This window comes from Stigmatopora nigra, chromosome 5 (assembly GCF_051989575.1).
Source record: "Stigmatopora nigra isolate UIUO_SnigA chromosome 5, RoL_Snig_1.1, whole genome shotgun sequence".
Taxonomy (NCBI): domain Eukaryota; kingdom Metazoa; phylum Chordata; class Actinopteri; order Syngnathiformes; family Syngnathidae; genus Stigmatopora; species Stigmatopora nigra.
Window position 1 is genome coordinate 2,967,446 of NC_135512.1, and position 22,840 is coordinate 2,990,285.

Here is a 22,840-nt window from a genome sequence, read left to right on the forward strand (position 1 = left end):
TAAGCCGTTGAATGAATCAATGCAGTTATTTTACATGTCTGTGTAAAGACTTACACAGGTTAAACAACAATAAATCAAATTAAAATCAAATCAAAAGACTTTATAACAAAATTGTAAAATAAGTAAAACAATATATGTTAAAAAAAACAAATAGGTCATATAAAAATATAAAAAGTCACATCCTGGTGAGGTAAATACACATAATGATAGTTTCAACAGTCGTAGATTGACAGGGAAGTCCCGTAAAACCAGCATACAATTTATGTATAAAGATGATGATCATTTTAATGGCAAAGCTATAAAAAAGAGGGAAGAAATAAGCAGAAAACGCCCCATGCTAGGCATAAACACACTCGTACAACATATGACGCATACAAGAAACACACATATTATTGTAAATAAGCCGTTTTGTGTTTTTAAAAGGAGAAAAAACTGTAACATCGCTCACCTGCTCGCGTTGGTCTGAGAAGGATGACAAATGCCAGCGTCAAATTGACGGGGGAGGAGCCTTTTGGGTAGGCTAGGGGAGGGGCTATGACGTCACCGTCGCTGCTGTGGGCGGGGAACAGATTGCTCAAGGAAATTCAGTCACCTTCTGATACTTATATTTTAGTTCAATCATTATTCAGAGCTTTTATGCATTAATAAACACCAAATACATTAGATATTAACTCAGTTAAAATTGATAAACATTAAACTAAGCTGTCATAACAAAATAAGTAGAAGGACTTTATCAAAAGGAAGGATTAAAGAGTATTTAGGGTTTGGTGTGTTGGGGAAAAGATCATTTTAAAATGGAGCCTTTTTATATTATGGTTAGCTTTATATTTTTATTTATACTCGGAGAATATACTTTGCATACTTTTTTTAATGTATAGTATTTCCTAAGTTATTATTACTTAAATAGTGGAAAAGCAGTGTTCAGTCTTAAACAAAAATATTATCTGTATTTATAAATTGTTATCACTTATTGTCATGTATTTTTCAAATAGAGTATGTTTACTAAACTGCTCTTGTTACTGGCATTTGAACCACCAATGATCTTTCATCTGATAAAATTTAAACTGCATTCACATGACTTTTCTTTTCATACCAGGCATACTCTAACACTTGATAAAAAATCAGTTTCAAACCCAAAAACTTGATAAGCTTTAAAAAACTTTTCCTTCCTTTCAAGCACGACTACAAAAAAACAGGTTACCTTAGTTCATTCTTGACTTTTAGCTTTCTAGTTTCCATCATAATCAGTAAAAAAATCACTATAAATCAGACTAAAACGACCATTCAATTTCGGCATCACATCCCAATTAATTAAAAATACAACTTAATATTGCTGCAAAAAGAAATCCCAATAATTAAACAAAAAACAAGTAAAACATTTGAGTTGTCAGGATGTATTTATTGTATATAATTATTATATTTATTAATTATATTTATTAATATTCATTCATTCAATTTATTAATTAAATTTATTTATTATATTCATTTATTATACTTATTTATTATATTTATTTATTATATTTATTTATCATATTTATTAATTATATTTATTTATTATATTTATTTCGTATATTGATTTATCATATTTATTTATTATATGTATGTATTATATTTATTTATTACATTTATGTATTACATTTATTTATTATATTTATTATTATATTTATGCGATATATATTTATTAGTATATTTATGCGATATATATTTATTTATTATATTTATGCGATATATATTTTTTCAAGAGGATTAATCACCCAAATTGTGAGTCCTTCACAGACACCTGCCATTCATTTTATATCCCACATTATTTCGAAACATTATTTGTGTGTAGGTGAGTGCTACACCAAAGGGGGCGGGGCTAAGCGTATAGCTAACCAAGTGTACTATGCAATTCTTCCAATTTATTGAAATATCTTTTCAATTTGCTGTCAATGTGGCCATTACTTTTTTTACCCAGTTCTTGGAGACAAGTAAACCAAGTGTAACATTAGATGTGTGCGAGTTTTGTACGTTAGCATCGTAGTCGTTATTTCCCAGGGTTCTCTCTGTCTGCTGGCAAGAGCATTGAAGTGGTTTCACATTCGGTAGACTTGAATTCAACCCAAGAATGTTGTATCTTGTTTTTAGTGCTCAGTATTTTTTTTACAACTGTGACATGCAAACTTTCAGGTCGATGTAGTACGTGACAATATAAGTACACTACAATGAGATGAAAAGATTTTTTTGATCAAAACTTTGAGAATGCAACAGGTTTTGAAAGCAGTTAAAGAACTTTTATGAAAATGGAAAGTCTAATGCAAAATATAGGGAATTTGGTTTTGAGGGTTTTTAAAGGAAAGGATACAAATTATGTTGGAAATTCAGAAAAGTTAAAGATTCTTCTTCTGGGATTTTTAGTGTGCCTGATTGCAGGAAATGTTATTAATTTTTGGTAAAAAATATCTTGGGTGTTATTCTTATAACCTCGGGTGAGGAATGTAGACTGTCGGGAATTAAATATTAGCTAAAAAAAAGAATGAATGTAACCTGCTAAAAAGTATTTCCGTGTATTTTCTGAGATGAGATCAAAAAGCAAAAGATAAAACCTTTATTTTGAATTGTTGTTGAAAACACAAAGTCGATCCACCACCTTATAACGCACTATAAATATAAAATGAACTTTTTCTAGGTAGAGTTGAGGTGAAACCCATTTAGATGGGTGTTGTCTAACTGAATAATTATTGAAGCACTGCCAAGTCCGTTTATTTCCTGTTTGACGAGCAGTTTTCACAATAAGCGTTGCGCATCTAAGGTTGCAAATTATTTCACCTTCGAAAGCAAATCACAACTAAGGCCAGTGGGCACCTACCTTTGCTAGGTTAAATATGTATATATGTATATGTATATTTACATATATGTAAGTATATGTATATATATGTAAGTATATGTATATATATATATATATGTATGTATATGTAGGTATATATATATGTAGGTATATTTATATGTAGATATATGTAGGTATATGTAGGTATATGCATATATATGTATGTATATGTAGGTATATTTATATGTATGTATATGTAGGTATATTTATATGTATGTATATGTAGGTATATGTAGGTATATGTATGTATATGTAGGTATATGCATAATTTTGTGTGGCCCGGTAAAGTCAATCATGAGTGCCGACTTTCTGTTTTAGGATGAAATTAAAATGATGAGTATAGATGTATATTAAATATCCGGATTTCCCCCTTTTAAATCAATAATTGTTATTTTTAATCATTTTTTGTGTGTTTTGAGTTCAAAGATTATTTTGAAAAATCTAAAAATATATATAAAAAGCTAAAATAAACATTGACTTTCTGTTTTAGGATCAAATTCAAATGAATGAGTATAGATGTATATTAAATTTCCGGATTTTCTCCCTATTAAATCAATAATTGTTATTTTCAATCATTTTTTGTGTGTTTTGAGTTCAAAGATTATTTTGAAAAATCTAAAAATATATATAAAAAGCTAAAATAAACATTGACTTTCTGTTTTAGGATCAAATTCAAATGAATGAGTATAGATGTATATTAAATTTCCGGATTTTCCCCCTTTTAAATCAATAATTGTCATTTTTTTAATCATTTTTTCTGTGTTTTTAGTTCAAAAATAATTTTATAAAATCTAAAAATATCTTTAAAAAAAAGCTAAAATAAACATTGTTTCAGAGCTATAAAAAACTGAATACTCAGTGCTTTTAATCCAGTTCTTTTAATCCATTTATTTAAAAACATCTAAATATTATATCTAAAATGGTCTTTAATGCGGCCCGCATACCAACCCGAGTCTGACACCCTTTCTGTAAATAAATACAGTAATTAAAAAACTGTATATACACACCTCATCCTTCTTTTTATTTATCTTGGCTGCTCATTACTTTGCACAGTACTTCCTACTTCCTCATTCTGAAATTATTCACTTCATGTTGACATATATCTCCAGCCTCTATGTGTCGCTACTGTTCAAGATGATGAATGAGCTCCTCAAGGTGGTGCTAGAGGAGAACTCTGAAAAACATTTTGAATCCAACACCAATTTGCAGTCATGGCAAACTATCAAACACTTTCAATATTTCATTTTGAGTGATGGCGTGTCCTTTCACTCTCAGTGACGGCCCCCTTAGGCCCCCGTCACGGAGGCCTCTGGTCTGCGGTCGCCTATTTTACTTTGCCAACAACAACATAGCAAGGGGGAGGTGGGAAATAAGTTCAGGAAACCAGCTGGCTCAATGCAACAAGGGTGGCGGCTACATTTTGGACTACAACTACTCTTGGATACTGGATACTCACGCTAATACTCATACCTACAAAATAAACAATCGTAAAAAGAGTACAATAAAGCAAAATATGTGTCATTTATATGCGAATGCAGTTGCAAAAAGACCAAAATTTGCAGTCTTTGAGTTTTTTTTTTGAGGATAACTATTAGCATAGTAGTACTTAGTCTTGTGAACTAAATAGAATCTAGAAGTAGTTTTGTTACTTGAATTTTTCGTGGTAGCAAATGTTTGGCAACTGAGAAAACGTACGAATACAGGAATGTAAACATACAACTTAACTGATAATGATGAATTCAAAAGTAGTTGATTTTAAGGATGAAAAATAAAGAAAAGAAAAATTTAAAAAGTTAGGAAATACCTTAGGACAGAGGTCTCAAAGTGGAGGACCGGGGGCCAAATCTGGTCCGCCGCATCATTTAGTGTGGTCCGGGAAAGTTAATCATGAGTGCTGACTTTCTGTTTTAGGATCAAATTAAGATGAAGAGTATAGATGTATATTAAATTTCCTGGTTTTCCCCCTTTTAAATCAATAATTGTCATTTTTTAATCCATTTTTTCCTGTTTTTAGTTAAAAAATCATTTTGTAAAATCTAAAAATATATTGGAAAAAAAGCTAAAATAAACATTGTTTTAGATCTATAAAAAACTGAAAATTTAGGGCTTATAATCCAGTTCTTTTAATCCATTTATATTAAAAAAAATCTAAATATTATATCTAAAATGGTCCGGCCCACATGAATCCGAGTTGACGTTAACGCGGCCCGCGAACTAACCCATGCCAATTTCAAAGTAAAATACAGATTACATTTCAGTAATGTAACATTTTTCTTCAAGTATTCATTGTCTTGCACCTGTTGATGGTCGTATTAGAACCCTTCACAAAATAAATTGTAAGTTATTTAGAGAAAATGGAAGGATTTGTTGCGATGGTCTGGGAGTGGCGACACTTTGACATCTTGTTAAGATGTGGACTACGAGTTGGTCAATTCATGTGTGAAAATGATGTCTCATGCTCCCCAAAGCACTCTTTCACTATTTAAACCTCATGAATGCCGCTATTGTCATCTTGGAATGTGCTCTCCTCGTCAGAGGAGAGAAAAAGAAAAAAAAGACATTCATGGAAAAACCTGCTCATTCTGCACACTCCATCCACTAGTTGGCCAATCTTTTTGGCTTGGAGACACAATGAAGAAAGAATAGACTTGAACGTTAACCCACACAATGTCGTTTCCTGATCTTTTGTGCGGCCCGAGAAAGTAAATCATGAGTGCCGACTTTCTGTTTTAGGATCAAATTAAAATGAAGAGTATAGATGGATATTAAATTTCCTGATTTTCCACCTTTAAATCAATAATTGTCATTTTTTAAATCATTTTTTCTGTGTCTTTAGTTCAAAATGATTTTGTAGAATCTAAAAATATATTTTAAAAAAAGCTAAAATAAACATTGTTTTAGATCTATAAAAAACGGAATAATCAGGCCCTTTAACCCAGTTCATTTAATCCATTTATAAAAAAATAATATCTAAAAAATATCTAAAAAAATATCTAAAAAATATCTAAAAAATATACCTAAAAAATATCTAAAAAAATATCTAAAAAATATCTAAAATGGTCCGGCCCACGTGAAATCGAATTGACATTAATTTTGATTTTTTTTTTTGTTTTTTTTGGTTCAAAAATCATTTAGTAAAATCTAAAAATACATTTAAAAAAGCTCAAATAAACATTGTTTTAGATCTATAAAAAACTGAATATTCAGGCCCTTTAATCCAGTTCATTTAATCCATTCATTAAAAAAAATTAAAAAATCTAAATATTATATCTAAAATGGTCCAGCCCACATTAAATAAAGTTAACATTAATTTTAATCAAAGTTTTTGTGTAAAATCTAAAAATATATAAAAAAATCTAAAATGAACATTGTTTTAGATCTATAAAAAACGGAATATTCAGGCCGTTTAATCCAGTTCATTTAATCCATTTATACAAAAAAATCTAAATATTATATCTAAAATGGTCCATCAAGTTGACGTTAAAGCAGCCCGCGAACCAACCCGAGTCTGACACCCTTGCACTAGATAACAAGCCTGCAGTTGTCCAACATCCCCCCAAAAAACTCCATGCCTGTGAGCTTTGACACTCCCTGGCATGATCTCGCTCCCTCCACCAGGTGCTTTGTCGTCTCCAAAACAGCTGCCAAAACCTGGCAACCCCTCAAGTCGATGCTCCCTCTTTTCCCCCCCTCCTTCTTCATTCCTCAATACTCGTCTGGCCAGCTCCATTGTTTTTCCTCCTTCTTTTGTCTGTTGTACTTGACATTAACGCTCCTTTAGAGCCTCAAATGTGGAGCCAGTGAACTCTGCGGCTCTGAGCTAAGACAACAGCACCCCCGCCCGATTCCCCCCTTTCCGAATATACACACAGTATCATAGATCAGGCTTTCGCAATAACTGGAGGCGTATTGAAAAAAAATGTCGCTCCTTTGGGGTAACTTGGGTGTCTGGACCACTTTTGACCTCTTTGGGAAATATTTGGATATACGTTTCTAACAGCAGAGGGCGCCACGTGTCACCAGAGAACGCAAATTCTAAGAAAAATGAAGAAAACAAAACACTTTCGATACCTAGACGGAGTAAAAAAATTTGATTCTTTTGACATTTGAACTGAATTTAACATTAATTCCATCCTGAAATGTATGTTGAAAACTTTACCGTCTAAAATGTGTGTTTTTAATTAGCTTCTTCGATGCAATCACTTTGAATTTCCATAGAATTCCTAAAAGATCATCGTTTTCTTTCCAACAACTATCCAACAATTATTCCAAGGATTGTTTTTAAAGGTGTGCCAAGTTAATAATAGTTATTTGATAGATTCCTGCTGTGGAAGTAACAAAAGAGGTTGTCTCATGCAACAACTAGTCTGAGGTTTTGCTTTACTTTGTCGGGGGTAGTTTGTATGTTTGTCTTTTTTGGTTGAAGGTACATTTTCATCCTTAAAATGAGCCCAGAAAATGTTTGGTTTTCAAGTAGACAATCCGGAAACAACCTCAATTAACAGATAAACTTACTTTAAGTCAGACTGGGGTCAAGAAATCACTTTTTGCAGGCTTATGTTTTCGTTTGGAAACCCCCCATTGAAAATTCCTATAAGAACACATGGGGATTTTACACAAGTTTATCAATTTTGTACTCAATGACTTCCATTTTATAAAAAACGAATAAAAACCCATGAAATCATCTCGTCATTAACCTCCTTATCAACATTAATGCAAACTTAATTGAAAAGATGAAGCCAAAACCTCAGTGGAGGAAATGAATGATTCCGATTAAAGATATTTTACAAGCGAGACGCGCCAAAGTCTCGCCATCATGCCAAATTTTCCAGGTTTTTTGGGAAGAAGAACGGCATCTTGTCTTTGAGCAGGTGGCAAAGTTACATACACGTCATCTGGGAATAAAAAAAAACATCAAACGAAACACCGCCCTTCAATGAACCTGTCTGGTTTTCACATTCACGCCAGGTGCGTGCCCCATTGGCCGTACAGGTCAGCCCCTCCCCCCTCCGTCTCGCCATCACTGCCATATCTCGTCATTGTCTTGGTCTGACATCATTGAATTACACCGCATCAGTAATGATTATCATTATCGTGCTGCCAATATGGTCTGATCTTAAAATGCATTGCCTATTACCGTATTTTCACGACTATAAGGCGCACCGCATTATAAGGCGCACCCTCAATGAATGACATTTTTTCCATATATAAGGCGCACTGAATTATAAGGCGCACTGTCTATTTTGGGGAAAATTTAAGACTTTTAAGTGCGCCTTATAGTCGTGAAAATACTGTAATTGCTATTGACTTCCAGGTATGAAGCACTCACTACTTTACAGTCACCTCTAGAGCCAGCCATTGTTGATGTTTTGGATTTTTTGTATAAAATCTTGCAGTGGGGGAGGAGCTATATGATGGAAGATGTTGTAAACTAAGATGGCATCTGCATATTTAACAGTATTGTTTCAGTTCAGGCGTTTTTTTTTTTTTTTTTATATCCGACAGTGGTGGTTTTCTGTTTTTTTCCATATATAAGGCACACTGTATTATAAGGCGCACTGTCTATTTTGGAGAAAATTTAAGACTTCTAAGTGCGCCTTATAGTCTAGAAAATACGGTAGGTCTCTCCGGGCTTCCCTTTCTCTTGTAACCAGCTGCTCGTGATTTGGTAATCAGCCCCATGTCTGTTTAAAACCTGTGTGTTTGTTCGTCTTCGTCGGATCATCTAACTTGTTCCATAATTGACAGTATAGGACACTGTAAGACTTTGTAAGACAGTGATAGGTAAGTGATCCGCTCGTAAATTACGAGTCGGAAATTATTTTCACTTATTTGGGTATTTTGCCGGGAAAAACGCACCTTATGGAAAAGCACTACCAATTTCGTCATATGCAGTTTCTGGGTATGATGACAATTAGGCTTTTGTCCAGTCAATGATAATGACAAAGCCTATGTCCGATTACTATTACTATTATTAATATGTTACTCGTTTCCTCATGTTTTCCATGTCAGGTTTGATTTTTGTTATTTATTGCCAAGTCCTTGTTATTTTCTTGAATCCTTTCCTACCTCAGTTATTATTTTGTTAGAGCACTCAAGCCATTTGTCTGCTTCCCTCCATTTGAGTCCAACTATGTTCCATGACCGACCTAATCGTAACATGTATTATATTTGGATCGGCATGGTAGAGGGGCGGGTTTGCTCAAAAACAGAGGAGTGATTGAAGGACTGTATTTTTTTTTGCTTTAAATGAGTCCACTTGATGGAAAAGGTTGAAGAAAATGAGTCCAAATGAAAGAGTGTGAAGAGGTATTACACCTGGCGTTGGTTTTCTTATCGTCACTACATCAGACAGACACAAGGCTTCTTCTCTCTAGCTGATGCTTTGATTTTTTTTCACTTCACTATTAATTATGGGGGATGGTCAAACTCCCAAAATCTGTTACCGTATTTTCACGACTATAAGGCACACTTAAAAGTCTTACATTTTCTCCAAAATAGACAGTGCGCCTTATAATCCAGTGCGCCTTATATATGGAAAAAAAACAGAAAACCAAAAACGAAAAACTAACACTTTCGGATATTAAAAAAACAAACGCCTGAACTGAAACAATACTGTTAAATATGCAGATCAGGCATCTTAGTTTACAACATCTTACATCATATAGCTCCTCCCCCACTGCAAGATTTTATGCAAAAAAATCCAAAACATCAACAATGGCTGGCTCTAGAGGTGACTGTAAAGTAGTGAGTGCTTCATACCTGGAAGTCAATGGCAATTACCCTATTTTCACCACTATAAGGCGCACTTAAAAGTCTTAAATTTTCTCCAAAATAGACAGTGTGCCTTATAATCCAGTGCGCCTTATATATGGAAAAAATGGCATTCATTGAGGGTGCGCCTTATAATCCAGTACGCCTTATATATGGAAAAAAATGTCATTCATTGTGGGTGCGCCTTATACTCTAGTGCACCTTATATATGGAAAAAATGTCATTCATTGAGGGTGCGCCTTATAGTCGTGAAAATACGGTACATATACACATACGGTAATAATTTGATTTTTTTTTTATAAATTGGTTAAAAGAACTGGATTAAAAGCCCCAAATATTCAGTTTTTTTATAGAATTGGCCAACAAACCCTTGAAAAAACTACCATCCGCATTGTATGTGGTTTGTTTACAAACGTGTCAAAGGACCATTTGTGTATATTCGTCAGTCTAAGTGTGAAAATGGACTCATCATGTCTTTTAGATCTCCACTCTTACCCATACGTATATCCTGCTCTATGTTTTAACCAGACCCTTCCCCTTTTTTAAGGTTTGTATAAGACCCTTGTGGGTGGTCCACAGACCAGCACTTACACTTACACCCCCCTTGGGCATATGCGAACCTTACAGCATTCGATGTTTGACCCTAAACAAATGTGTCGCAGACACTTGTGTGGAACAACAGGATCTGTTTGTGTTGATAACAGGACGTGACTCTAGTTTCTCATCACCCGCATAGAGAGAAAAGCAGCTTTTTTTGGGATTTATTTGATCAAAATCTCAACTTGCTTGTGTTTAATTGCTTCATGGATTTGCACAAAAATGCAGGAAAACGAAACTTCTTCACACACACACCCAGATGATATTGAGCTTGTATGTTTTTTCTTCCCTATGGGAACAGCTGCATCCCAAATAAAGGAGGCGGTTGGGGGAGGGGTTTGGGAGAGACACATGAAAAGGTACTTGGAATGCTGATAGGCAGGTAGGTGAAGAAGTATCTCAGCATCTGTTATCCAAACCTGTAATGATCACCATGAGTGGATCAAGCTAGGCAGCGGGGTATCTGTCAGCTGTACATCCTGTTCCTCCATTTGTCCCAAGTACACCTGCTTTACTAGACCTTTTATACTCGTAAAAGTTTTTTTTTTTTGTGTGACTATTCCAGCACTAAGACCACCGGTATAGTATGTACGCATACAACACACAGACAGAAGGTTAGCAGGTGAATTAGCATTGATTTCCGACATGACAAAATACTGCGGGGTGTCAAAGTGGCGGCCCGGGGGCCAATTTTGGCCCGCCGCATTATTTTGTGTGGCCCGGGAAAGTTAATCATGAGTGGTGACTTTTTGTTTTAGGATCAAATTAAAATGAAGAGTATAGTATATTAAATTTGCTGATTTTTTTTCCCCTTTTAAATTAATAATTGTCATTTTTTAATCCAATTTTTCTGTGTTTTTAGTTAAAAAATCATTTTGTAAAATCTAAAAGCATATTTAAAAAAAGCTAAAATAAATATTGTTTTAGATCGATTAAAATATTCAGGTATTTTAATCCAGTTCTTTTAACCAATTTATAGAAAAATATCTAAATATTATATCTAAAATGGTCCTAACGACATGAAATTGAGTTGACTTTCTGTTTTAGGATCAAATTAAAATGAAGAGTAAAGATGTATATTAAATTTCCTCATTTTCCCCCTTTTAAATCAATAATTGTCATTTTTTTAATCCAAATTTTCTATGTTTTTAGGTCAAAAATATTTTGGTAAAATCTAAAAATATATTTTAAAAAAGCTTAAAATAAACATTGTTTTAGATCTATAAAAAACTGAATATTCAAGGCTTTTAATCCAGTTCTTTTAATCCATTTTCAAAAAAGATATCTAAATATTCTATCTAAAATGTTCCGTCCCACATGAAATCAAGTTGACGTTAACGCGGCCCGCGAACCAACCCGAGTCTGACACCCTTTGCTCTACATAAAGAATGTGGTATAGAAGAACACTTAATCTGGATGAGTCAATCTGTGGTGTACTTTGAGTAACATTTAATAGCTCGCGTGAACTCCGCCGACAGTCTATTAAATCAAACCGATGCCACGTCATGGTCTTTCTTTAAGATCTTCCCTCTCATAGTGCAACATTTTTTTTTTTCAACACGCCCAGAAGATTGCGTCAACTCGGTCATTCTAGTTGAGATTTCCTCTGAAGTGGCTTTAAAAGGAAAGCTCTTAGCAATGAAGACACTCCACCCAAGAAATGTTTGTCTTGCATTGTTTCTAGCATCTGCTGCTCATTGAAAAGTGGGACTTTCAGCCTTGTTCTTCTAACTTTTTGGTAGAAAAACAAATCTTAGCCATGTAAGACAGAATGGGATGGCAGGTTATGACAAATTATCATATTTTCTCGCATATTAGCCTTAAAATTACTTGAATTGTACTATTTCTCTCGTATAAGCCGCCTCTGATTCACAATTCTCACTTCCTGGTTTTTTAATGTTTTATGAAGATATGTTTTTTGCTTTAATTTCATTCATAGATGTCAAAATACATTTTGTTTAATGGTGTATCTGTTTATCTTTTGAAATAAATTTCCATATTGGCTGCATTGTTTTGCATTATGGCATTTTGTCTTTGTCACTTTGCAGTTTCGTGCATGTCAAGTCTAATTTATGCGCATATAAGCCGTATCCTTAAATTAACGTATTTTCACGACTATAAGGCGCACTTAAATTTTCTCCAAAATAGACAGTGCGCCTTATAATCCAGTGCGCCTTAAATGTGGGAAAAACAGAAAACCAAAAACGAAAAACCACCACTGTCGGATATTAAAAAAAAACACAAACGCCTGAACTGAAACAATACTGTTAAATATGCAGATGCCATTTTAATTTACAACATATTCCATCAAATAGCTCCTCCCCCACTGCAAGATTTTATACCAAAAAAATCCAAAACATCAACAATGGCTGGCTCTAGAGGTGACGGTGTAGTTAGTGCTTCATACCTGGAAGTCAATAGCAATTACCGTATTTTCACGACTATAAGGCGCACCTAAAAGTCTTACATTTTCTCCAAAATAGACAGTGCGCCTTATAATACAGTGCGTCTTATAATACAGTGCACCTTATAAATGGAAAAATGTCATTCATTGAGGGTGCGCCTTATAGTCGTGAAAATACGGTAGACCTCATTTTTTGGCAACCAATATGGCGTATATGCGAGAAAATGCTGGGTATGTAAATTGTAATCATTATATCATGGCTATTATTAGACAAGAACATTTTTTGTGTACTGTACCAATATTTACGATCCATCAGAAGAGAATGAAAACTTAATTCCGATGAAACATTGAACCAAAATATGATCATATTTCTTATAACAAAAAAAGTTTAAGCTACTTTGATATTAAATGCCGCATGGAAAATTTAATGAACATCTCTGTCGTGAGTGTAATCAGAAGACTAACCTCAGGAATGCAACTCCCACTGTCAGTTCCCACTCTAGCCGTCCATCTTCATTATGGTCATTTCCAAATTCTTGTCATGTGATTTCCAGCTGCAGGCCCCATCTCTCTGGTGATGTAGGGCAAATTCCTGAGCGGCATCAGTCAACTTTCATAACCACAGCAAAAGGTTGGAAGTCCAGAAGAGATAAGGGATTCTAAAAAAGTGGAATTTCAGCTATTTACAAGACAACATTGGCCAGATACAAAAGGTAAAGATCAGGTGGTGTATTTGCATGTTTTTTTTACAGATTTTTTATTTATTTAAGGTATTAATAATTAGCTCTATTAGTTCATTCTATGCATTATGTCTGCCACTTTAAATGGCTGGACCATTTTAGATATAATAATTAGATTTCTTTTTATAAATGGATTAAAAGAACTGCATTAAAATCCCTGAATATTCCGTTATTTATTTTATAGATCTAAAACAATGTTTATTTGGGTTTTTTTTAAATATATTTTTAGATTTAACAAAATTATTTTTGGACTAAAAACAGAAAAAATGATTAATGACAATTATTGATTTAAAAGGGGGAAAATCAGGAAATGTAATATAAATCTATACTTTTCATTTTAATTTGATCCTAAAACAGAATGTCGGCACTTATGATTGACTTTCCCGGGCCGCATAAAATGATGTAGCGGGCCAGATTTGGCCCCCGAGCCGCCACTTTTACACATGTGGGGTCGAGACTTTTTCTGTAACAAATTGCAATGAGTTATTGCATAAGCTCATACAACTTTTATCCTTATTATTTAAAATCTCACGGCTCTTATTCATGACCCAGAGTAGATTAGGGATGTAGACCTTAGCATTCTTTAACCATGGACTGGAGAAAAAAGAAAAAAAAACATGACCAGGAAGCCATTGCAACCCCACCCTTTTGCTAACATATATGCACGGAACATGAAAACAATGTAAAAATGTGTGGACATTGTGACACATTCCCAACTGTCAGTGTTGTTGCCAGATAAGGCCTTTTCTGCTCATGGGTGACCATTCCCATCATTGTACAGCAGACATTAGGAAGCCTGCTTGAACTCGTGAGCTAATGTACCGTATTTTCACGACTATAAGGCGCACTGTATTATAAGGCACACTTTATTATAAGGCGCGCTGTATTATAAGGCGCACTGTATTATAAGGCGCACTGTATTATAAGGCACACTGTACTATAAGGCGCACTGTCTATTTTGGAGAAAATGTGAGACTTTTAAGTGCGCCTTATAGTGGTGAAAATACAGTAAATGCTATTGACTTCCAGGTATGAAGCACTCACTACTTTACAGTCACCTCTAGAGCCAGCCATTGTTGACATTTTTTGTATAAAATCTTGCAGTGGGGGAGGAACTATATGATGGAAGATTTTGTAAACTAAGATGGCTGATTTGCATATTTAACAGTATTGTTTCAGTTCAGGCATTTGTGTTTTTTTAATTTCCAAAAGTGGTGGTTTTTCGTTTTCTGTTTTTTTTCCATATATAAGGCGCACTGGATTATAAGACCCACTGTCTATTTTGGAGAAAATTGAAGACTTTTAAGTGCGCCTTATAGTGGTGAAAATACGGTAATTGTTATTGACTTCCAGGTATGAAGCACTCACTACTTTACAGTCACCTCTAGAGCCAGCCATTGTTGATGTTTTGGATTTTTTTGTATAAAATCTTGCAGTGGGGGGAGGAGCTATATGATGGAAGATTTTGTAAACTAAGATAGCATCTGCATATTTAACAGTATTGTTTCAGTTCAGGCGTTTGTGTTTTTTTAATATCCAAAAGTGGTAGTTTTTCGTTTTTGGTTTTCTGTTTTTTACATATATAAGGCGCACTGGATTATAAGGCGCACTGTCTATATTGGAGAAAATGTAAGACTTTTAAGTGCGCCTTATAGTCGTGAAAATACGGTACTCCTGAATATGGACATAGGAGAGAGTACAGTAATGGCCCAAGCAAATCCTGCTGTTGGACAGATGTGATGCGCATGTGGCAAAAAAAATCTCTCGCCAATACGTTTCCTCTCCATGGCTCGGATTCGACTTTACACATGGAGTAAACGATGACCTCACCCCTTTCCAAGTCCCAGCACCCCCAAGGTCTGGACAGGAAATAGAGGAGAGCACTACCCCCACCCAGCTCGGTTGCACCGGGTTCCTCCAAAAAAAAAAAAAAAAAAAGAAGACATCAAAGTCCGAAAAACGGCCACAAATCAAAGACGTTTCGTAAAAAAATACAAACCTCACCCCGTCAAAGTAAAAGCCAAATCGCGTTTAACACCAATGACATTTAGTTGGTGTTAAATTTTCACACTGTCATGAGTAGATTCCTGTTCAAGGGAATGTTTTATGCGCCTTGGAAAATGCCCCCTTTTTTTTGAAGAAAAAAAATCACATCTGAAAGCCATTAGGCTCTCAAACTGTTAGCAAGAAGTCGGTGGATTCTTTCCGCTCTCTTGGCATCTCGCTATGTCTTTCTTTGCTTTAATTCTCATCTGACCGCTTTCGACCTCATTCTAGTTTGCAGTAACAAAGCTTTTTTAGGTGAAAACAAAGCGCCAGAAACTTTCCATTTTTGGGCCACTGAAACTCATGGAGTCACATTAGCCACGTTAGCTTTCACCAGTCTTAACACTGTGTATGTTTTAATGGTCATTTCTCTTCAGTAGCATTTATGGAGAATTAGCCGCCTTAAAATGGTTGCATTTTGCAATTTCCCTCGTATAAGCCGCCCCTTGATCCACAATTTTCACTTCCATATTGATGGTTTTAATAGGGAGTACAAATGTATTACTTTGTACTGTATTTTCTCGTATATTAGCCACCTCCGCATTTAAGCCATACCCTTAAAATTGCCTTAAAATGGTTAAATTTTGCAATTTCCCTCGTATAAGCCGCCCCTTGATCCACAATTTCCACCTCCATATTGATGGTTTTAATCGGGAGTACAAATGTGTTACTTTGTACTGTATTTTCTCGTATATTAGCCACCTCTGCGTAAAGGCGTACCCTTAAAATTGCCTTAAAATGGTTAGATTTTGCAATTTCTCTCGTATAAGCCGCCCCTTAATCCTCAATTTTCACCTCCATATTGATGGTTTTAATCGGGAGTACAAATGTATTACTTTGTACTGTATTTTCTCGTATATTAGCCACCTCCACGTATAAGCCATACCCTTAAAATTGCCTTAAAACGGTTGAATTTAGCATTTTCCCTCGTATAAGCCTCCCCTTGATCCACAATTTTCACCTCCATATTGATAGTTTTAATAGGGAGTACAAATATGTTACTTTGAAGGGAAAATCTTAAGAAAAATCATCACACATGGTACACAAATACACAAAATATGTGACTTTTTTTCATGTTTTGTGCAATATACGGCTTCATTGTCTTGCCTTACCTATTTCGTGCATGTCAAGTCTAATTTGTGCGCATATAAGCCATACCCTCGATTCAGTTCATTTTTTTGAGTGACAAATACGGCTTATATGCGAGAAAATACGGTATCTCTTAACACTTTGCTGCCTATCCGAGAATAAATGCACAATCTGTTTGTACACTGTTTTATGAGATCACATATTCAACAACACTCCGCCCCCCAAACACTGCCATTCTGCGTTCTGGTTATACTTTGAAGTTGCGCATTCCAGTCTCGCTGCATCACTAAAACAGCACAGCTGTGCAAGGCCCGTTTTTGATGAAGTCAACCTCTGATGAGCAGGTAAGGTGGGGCTACATATTTCTCTTTGCTGCAGGCAATTGATGAAAAAAATAAAAGTGCCAAGGACAGAAATAGGCAAATGGCAAAAGTGTAGACGAATAAATGAGCAGCTGGTTCTATTGTCTGGGTTTTGTTTTCCCAAAGTCCTTTGCCAAAATTTAAAATGACTAAAAACTAGTGTCAAAGTTGTGGCCCGGGGGCCAAATTTGGCCCGTCGTATTATTTTGTGTGGCCCGGGAAAGTCAATCATGAGTGCCGACTTTCTGTTTTAGGATGAAATTAAAATGAAGAGTATAGATGTATATTAAATTTCCTGATTTTTCCCCCTTTTAAATCAATAATTGTCATTTTTTTAATCCAAATTTTCAGTTTTTAGTTCAAAAATTATTTTGTCAAATCTAAAAATATATTTAAAAAAAAGCTAAAATAAACATTGTTTTAGATCTATTAAAAAATTGAATATTTAGGGATTTTAATCCAGTTCTTTTAATCCATTAATAAAAAAAAAAATCTAAATATTATATCTAAAATGGTCCAACCCACATGAAATCGAGTTGACTTTCTGTTTTAGGATCAAATTAAAATGAAGAGTATAGATGTATATTAAATTTCCTCATTTTCAACCCTTTTAAAATCAATAGTTGTATTTTTTTAATCCAAATTGTCTATGTTTTTAGTTCAAAAATAATTTTGTAAAATCTAAAAATATATATAAAAAAATGCTAAAATAAACATTGTTATATATCTATAAAAAACTGAATATTCAGGGCTTTTAATCCAGTTCTTTTAATCCATTTATAATAAAAAAAACTATCGAGTATGATACCCTTGCTCTACATGGAGAATGTGTAATAGAAGGACACTTAATCTGCCTGAACAGAACACTCACATGGGACTGACTTTAATCGAAAGAAAAGAACGTTTATCCGTATTTTAAGATAAAACTTTTGGTTATTATCAGCAATTTCTTGTAAAATAATCCCTTTTAATGTGTCGTGTGCTAAAATCAGGATAGAAAAATGTTGCAAACCAGATTTTAGGGATAAAGTTTTGTAGAAAACATCATCATCAGTGTCATGAGCTTGATTTCAAGTACACTAAGTGTAGAATTCTTGGAAAAAAGCCACCAAAAAAAGCAAATAATCCTTTGATTTTTTGCATGACATCTTGCCAATCAAGTCTAAAACTTTGTGAGACAATCATGGGACGTTGTTCAAAGGTCATAAAACCATAAAAAGCAAAAACCTGGTCCCCATCAACCCAGACTGTCCTTAAGCAGTGACCTAAAATGAACCTCTGCCCAGACATAGTACAGTGATAAACTGACAAACAGGAAATCTATTGACTGTTAAAATGCAAACTGCATTCGAATTTGGGGGACTTTAAAGCACCACAAAATCTTGTGTTCTCATCTTCCATTCATTTATTTGACTTTTTCCTTCCACCTGGATGTTTCTGGGATGATGTGACCTAAATCTGCACCGGTTCACCCCACCGCCCCACTGGGCAAGCAGTACAGTATGACTAATCCTGGTCATTAATCTCCTCCTGCTGAGAAACTGTGTTGGAAATGATTTGGCAGTGAGATTGCTTCCCCCGATGGGCCAAACATACTCTGGAAACCTCCACTAGCACCGGTGGTCTCTCTACTGTCAGAAAAACCACAAGAATGCACTTACGGTGTAGAAGTCTAGAACATCTTCATAGGTATGCAAAGACATGGAAACAGAACATGAAATACTTTTTGTTTCTGTGTGTGCCGTCTTAGTTGGACTATAAGTCGCACCTGCCAAAGAATAGATTGGCAATATATGTATGTATGTATATATATATATATATATATATATATATATATATATATATATATATATATATATATATATATATGTATGTATGTATGTATATATATATATATATATATATATATATATATATATATATATATATATATATATATATATATATATATATATATATATATATATATATATATATATATATATATATATATATATATATATATATATATATATATATATATATATATATATATATATATATATATATATATATATATATATATATATATATATATATATATATATATATATATATATATATATATATATATATATATATATATATATATATATATATATATATATATATATATATATATATATATATATATATATATATATATATATATATATATATATATATATATGTATATATAAATATATGTATGTATGTATATATATGTATATATAAATATATGGATGTGTAAATATATATATATATATATATATATATATATATATATATATATATATATATATATATATATATATATATATATATATATATATATATATATATATATATATTTACACATCCATATATTTATATATACATATATATACATACATACATATATTTATATATACATATATATACATACATACATATATTTATATATACATATATATATATATATATATATATATATATATATATATATATATATATATATATATATATATATATATATATATATATATATATATATATATATATATATATATATATATATATATATATATATATATATATATATATATATATATGTATATATATATATTAGATTTTTTTTAATTAATGGATTAAAAGAACTGGATTAAAATCCCCGAATATTCAGTTTTTTATAGATCTAAAACAATGTTTATTTTAGCTTTTTTTAAATATATTTTTTAGATTTTACAAAATGATTTTTGAACTAAAAACAGAAAAAATTGATTAAAAAATGACAATTATTGATTTAAAGGGGGAAAATGATGACATTTAATATACATCTATACTTTTCGTTTTAATTTGATCCTAAAACAGAAAGTCAGCACTCATGATTTACTTTCTCGGACCGCATAAAATGATGTGCCGGGCCAGATTTGGCCCCCGAGCCTCCACTTTGACACACATAACCCAGAGTAAAAAACACAAACTGTATTTTTTCCATAACAACAGTTCAAATATGGCATTCTGTCTTGGTTTTGTCAATGGTTTCTCTTGCTTTAAGCCAGATTCTTGTTCCCTGTCACTGCTGCGCTTGTTCATGTGGAAATTTGGAAGTTCTGTGGTCCTAATCCGTCTCGATTTGAAAAATGCCTTAGAAGAATAATAACTTCAAATGGCCACACATGGATTCAACTGAAATGACCTCAGAACTAGTTAACGGTCTAATAATATTAATGAGAAACATTGTGTTCTACCACAAACCATCTCTTCATTTTGTTCCTTTTCCAACATAACAATACCGTCTAGTCCACATACAAAAAAAAACAGCTTTTGTCAATGACTCGACACCAATACGCCCAAAAACAAGTGTGACTAATACCATCTTTTAATGGGATAAACCCATTAAAAATGACAATACAAGTGTGTCTTGCTAGCACATGGTCCAATTGCGTGTTTGCTCAGCCTCTTCTCTTGAATTCAGTGTAAACAAAACTTCCATTTGACCGCCATTGGGGGAGAAAAAAAACTTTTTGGTTGGTGGAGGCAGACTTCTCGTCAAGGCGTATTTACCTTAGGTCGACATATGGTGGGTCTGTGTGTGAGTGTTTACATACGTGTAAACAAAGTGTGTGCTGGGAGGGGTGCTTGGGATAGACAGTGAAAGGGTGATTCTGGTTTGGGCCTTAAAATTGGATAGAATGCTATAGAGCATGTGTTGTCAAAGTGGTGGCTCGGGGGCCAAATCTGGCCCGTCGCAGAGTTTTGTGTGGGCCGGGGAAGTTAATCACGACTTTTTGTTTTAGGATCAAATTCAAATAAAGAGTATAGATGTTTTTAGTTAAAAAATATTTTTGTAAAATCTATAAATATATTAAAAATTGGCAATATATGTATATATAAATATATGTATGTATGTATATATGTATATATAAATATATGTATGTGTATATATGTATATATAAATATATGTATGTATGTATATATGTATATATAAATATATGTATGTGTATATATGTATATATAAATATATGTATGTGTATATATGTATATATACACATTGTTTTAGATCTATAAAAAAACTGAATATTCAGTGAATTTAATCCAGTTCTTTTAATCCATTTATATAAAAAAATATCTAAATATTATATCTAAAAATGCCCTGCGAAACAACCCAAGTTTGACACCCTTGCGCTATAATGTAAGTCGGTTTAGTCAAAGATTAAAAAACTATTCCACATAGAAACCACCACTAAAAATTAGCTAGTTTTCTCAAATTCCAGCTTTGAGGACAACAAGCTGAGTCGAATTGGAGTCCAAAAATCTTCTCATTGTTTACTTACACATAAACAAAACACATACACATGTTCACTAATGGTCACACATTCTTTGTTTTAGACAATGGACCGTTATCGGACATTAGATCAACTTGTAAATTTTCCCTCAATATCCTCTGACGAAGCCAAGATGGGCAAAAAAAAGTTTTGTTGGTGTAATAAAATTCCAAAAAACCCAAAAAAAACAACAAAAAAAGGAAAGTTAAGTCAGGAAAGTTGTGTAATTACAGCCATAAAACTTTTTGGTTCCCAGCGGGAGTCGGTATGATCTAAATCCAGCAAGCGGAAAACAGCGCAATTGGATTTCCGGAGATAGCATTGCTGGGAGAAGTATTTTTATTGTCAGGATGTACTTGATGTTTGTCTTTGAAAGTTGACATATGTTGTTAATCAGTTGCTTCCATTAAGTGATGACGTTAATGTGAATACTTGGAAAAATTCTCAGAATGCAACAAAAAAAGCAAACAGCAAGTCTTTTCAGATAACAGAATGTCCAAATATATCGTTCTTATTGGGTTAAGTATCTAAAAATACAATTAGATTTCCAATGAACTTCTATGTGGATTCATAACATGATAGTTTTAACAATGTAGTTTCCAAAACATGACGTATGCATGTCAAATCTATTCCAACAAATAGCATACTCTAATGTGATAATGGCAAATTGTACAGTTTTCTAGTGCACATGTGTCAAAGTGGCGGCCTGGGGGCCAAATCTGGCCCGCAGCATCATTTTGTATGGCCCGGGAAAGTCAATGATGAGTGCCGACTTTTTGTTTTAGGATCAAATTCAAATGAAGAGTATAGATGTGTATTAAATTTCCTGATTTTTTTCCCTTTTTAAATCAACAATTGTCATTTTTTCATCCATGTTTTTCTGCATTTTTAGTTTTAAAAAACGATTTAAAAAATTACTATTATTTATTTAAAAGTGGGAAAATCTGGAAATTTAATGTACATCTATAGTATAGATGTATATTCAATTTCCTGAATCAATATTTGTAATTTTTTAATCCATTTTTCTGTTTTTAGTTCAAAAATCATTTTGTAAAATCTAAAAATATATTTTAAAAAAAGCTAAAACCTGAGTCTGACACCCTTGCTCTATACTCTTCATTTTAATTTGATCCTAAAACAGAATGTCAATGTTTATTTTACCTTTTTTATATATTTTTATATTTTAGAAAAAATCGATTGAAAAATGATAATTATTGATTTAAAAGGGGAAAAATCAGGAAATTTAATATACATCTATACTCTTCATTTTAATTTGATCCTAAAACAGAATGTCGGCACTCATATTTTGTGGGCCGGGCCATTTTAGATATAATATTTTGATATTTTTTTTAAATGGATTAAATGAACTGGATTAAAATCCCTGAATATTCATTTTTGTATCGATCTAAAACAATGTTTATTTTAGCTTTTTTAATGTATTTTTAGATTTTACAAAAGGATTTTTGTACTAAAAACACAGAGAAAATGGATTAAAAATGACATTTTTTTATTTAAAAGGGGGGAAATCAGGAAATGTAATATACATCTATACTCTTCATTTGAATTTGATTCTAAAACAGAAAGTCGGCACTCATATTTTACTTTCCTGGGGATGACAAACTAGACCACTACGGACA

The 22,840-nt window shown here is 33.0% G+C and overlaps 1 protein-coding gene across 1 annotated transcript in view; it reads right to left on the reverse strand.

Annotated features, from left to right (window-relative positions):
• The window catches only part of lsm7 (LSM7 homolog, U6 small nuclear RNA and mRNA degradation associated), a 233,169-nt gene that overhangs the window by 16,004 nt on the left and 194,325 nt on the right, over nucleotides 1-22,840 (reverse strand). The gene's annotated exons all lie outside the window — the stretch shown is intronic.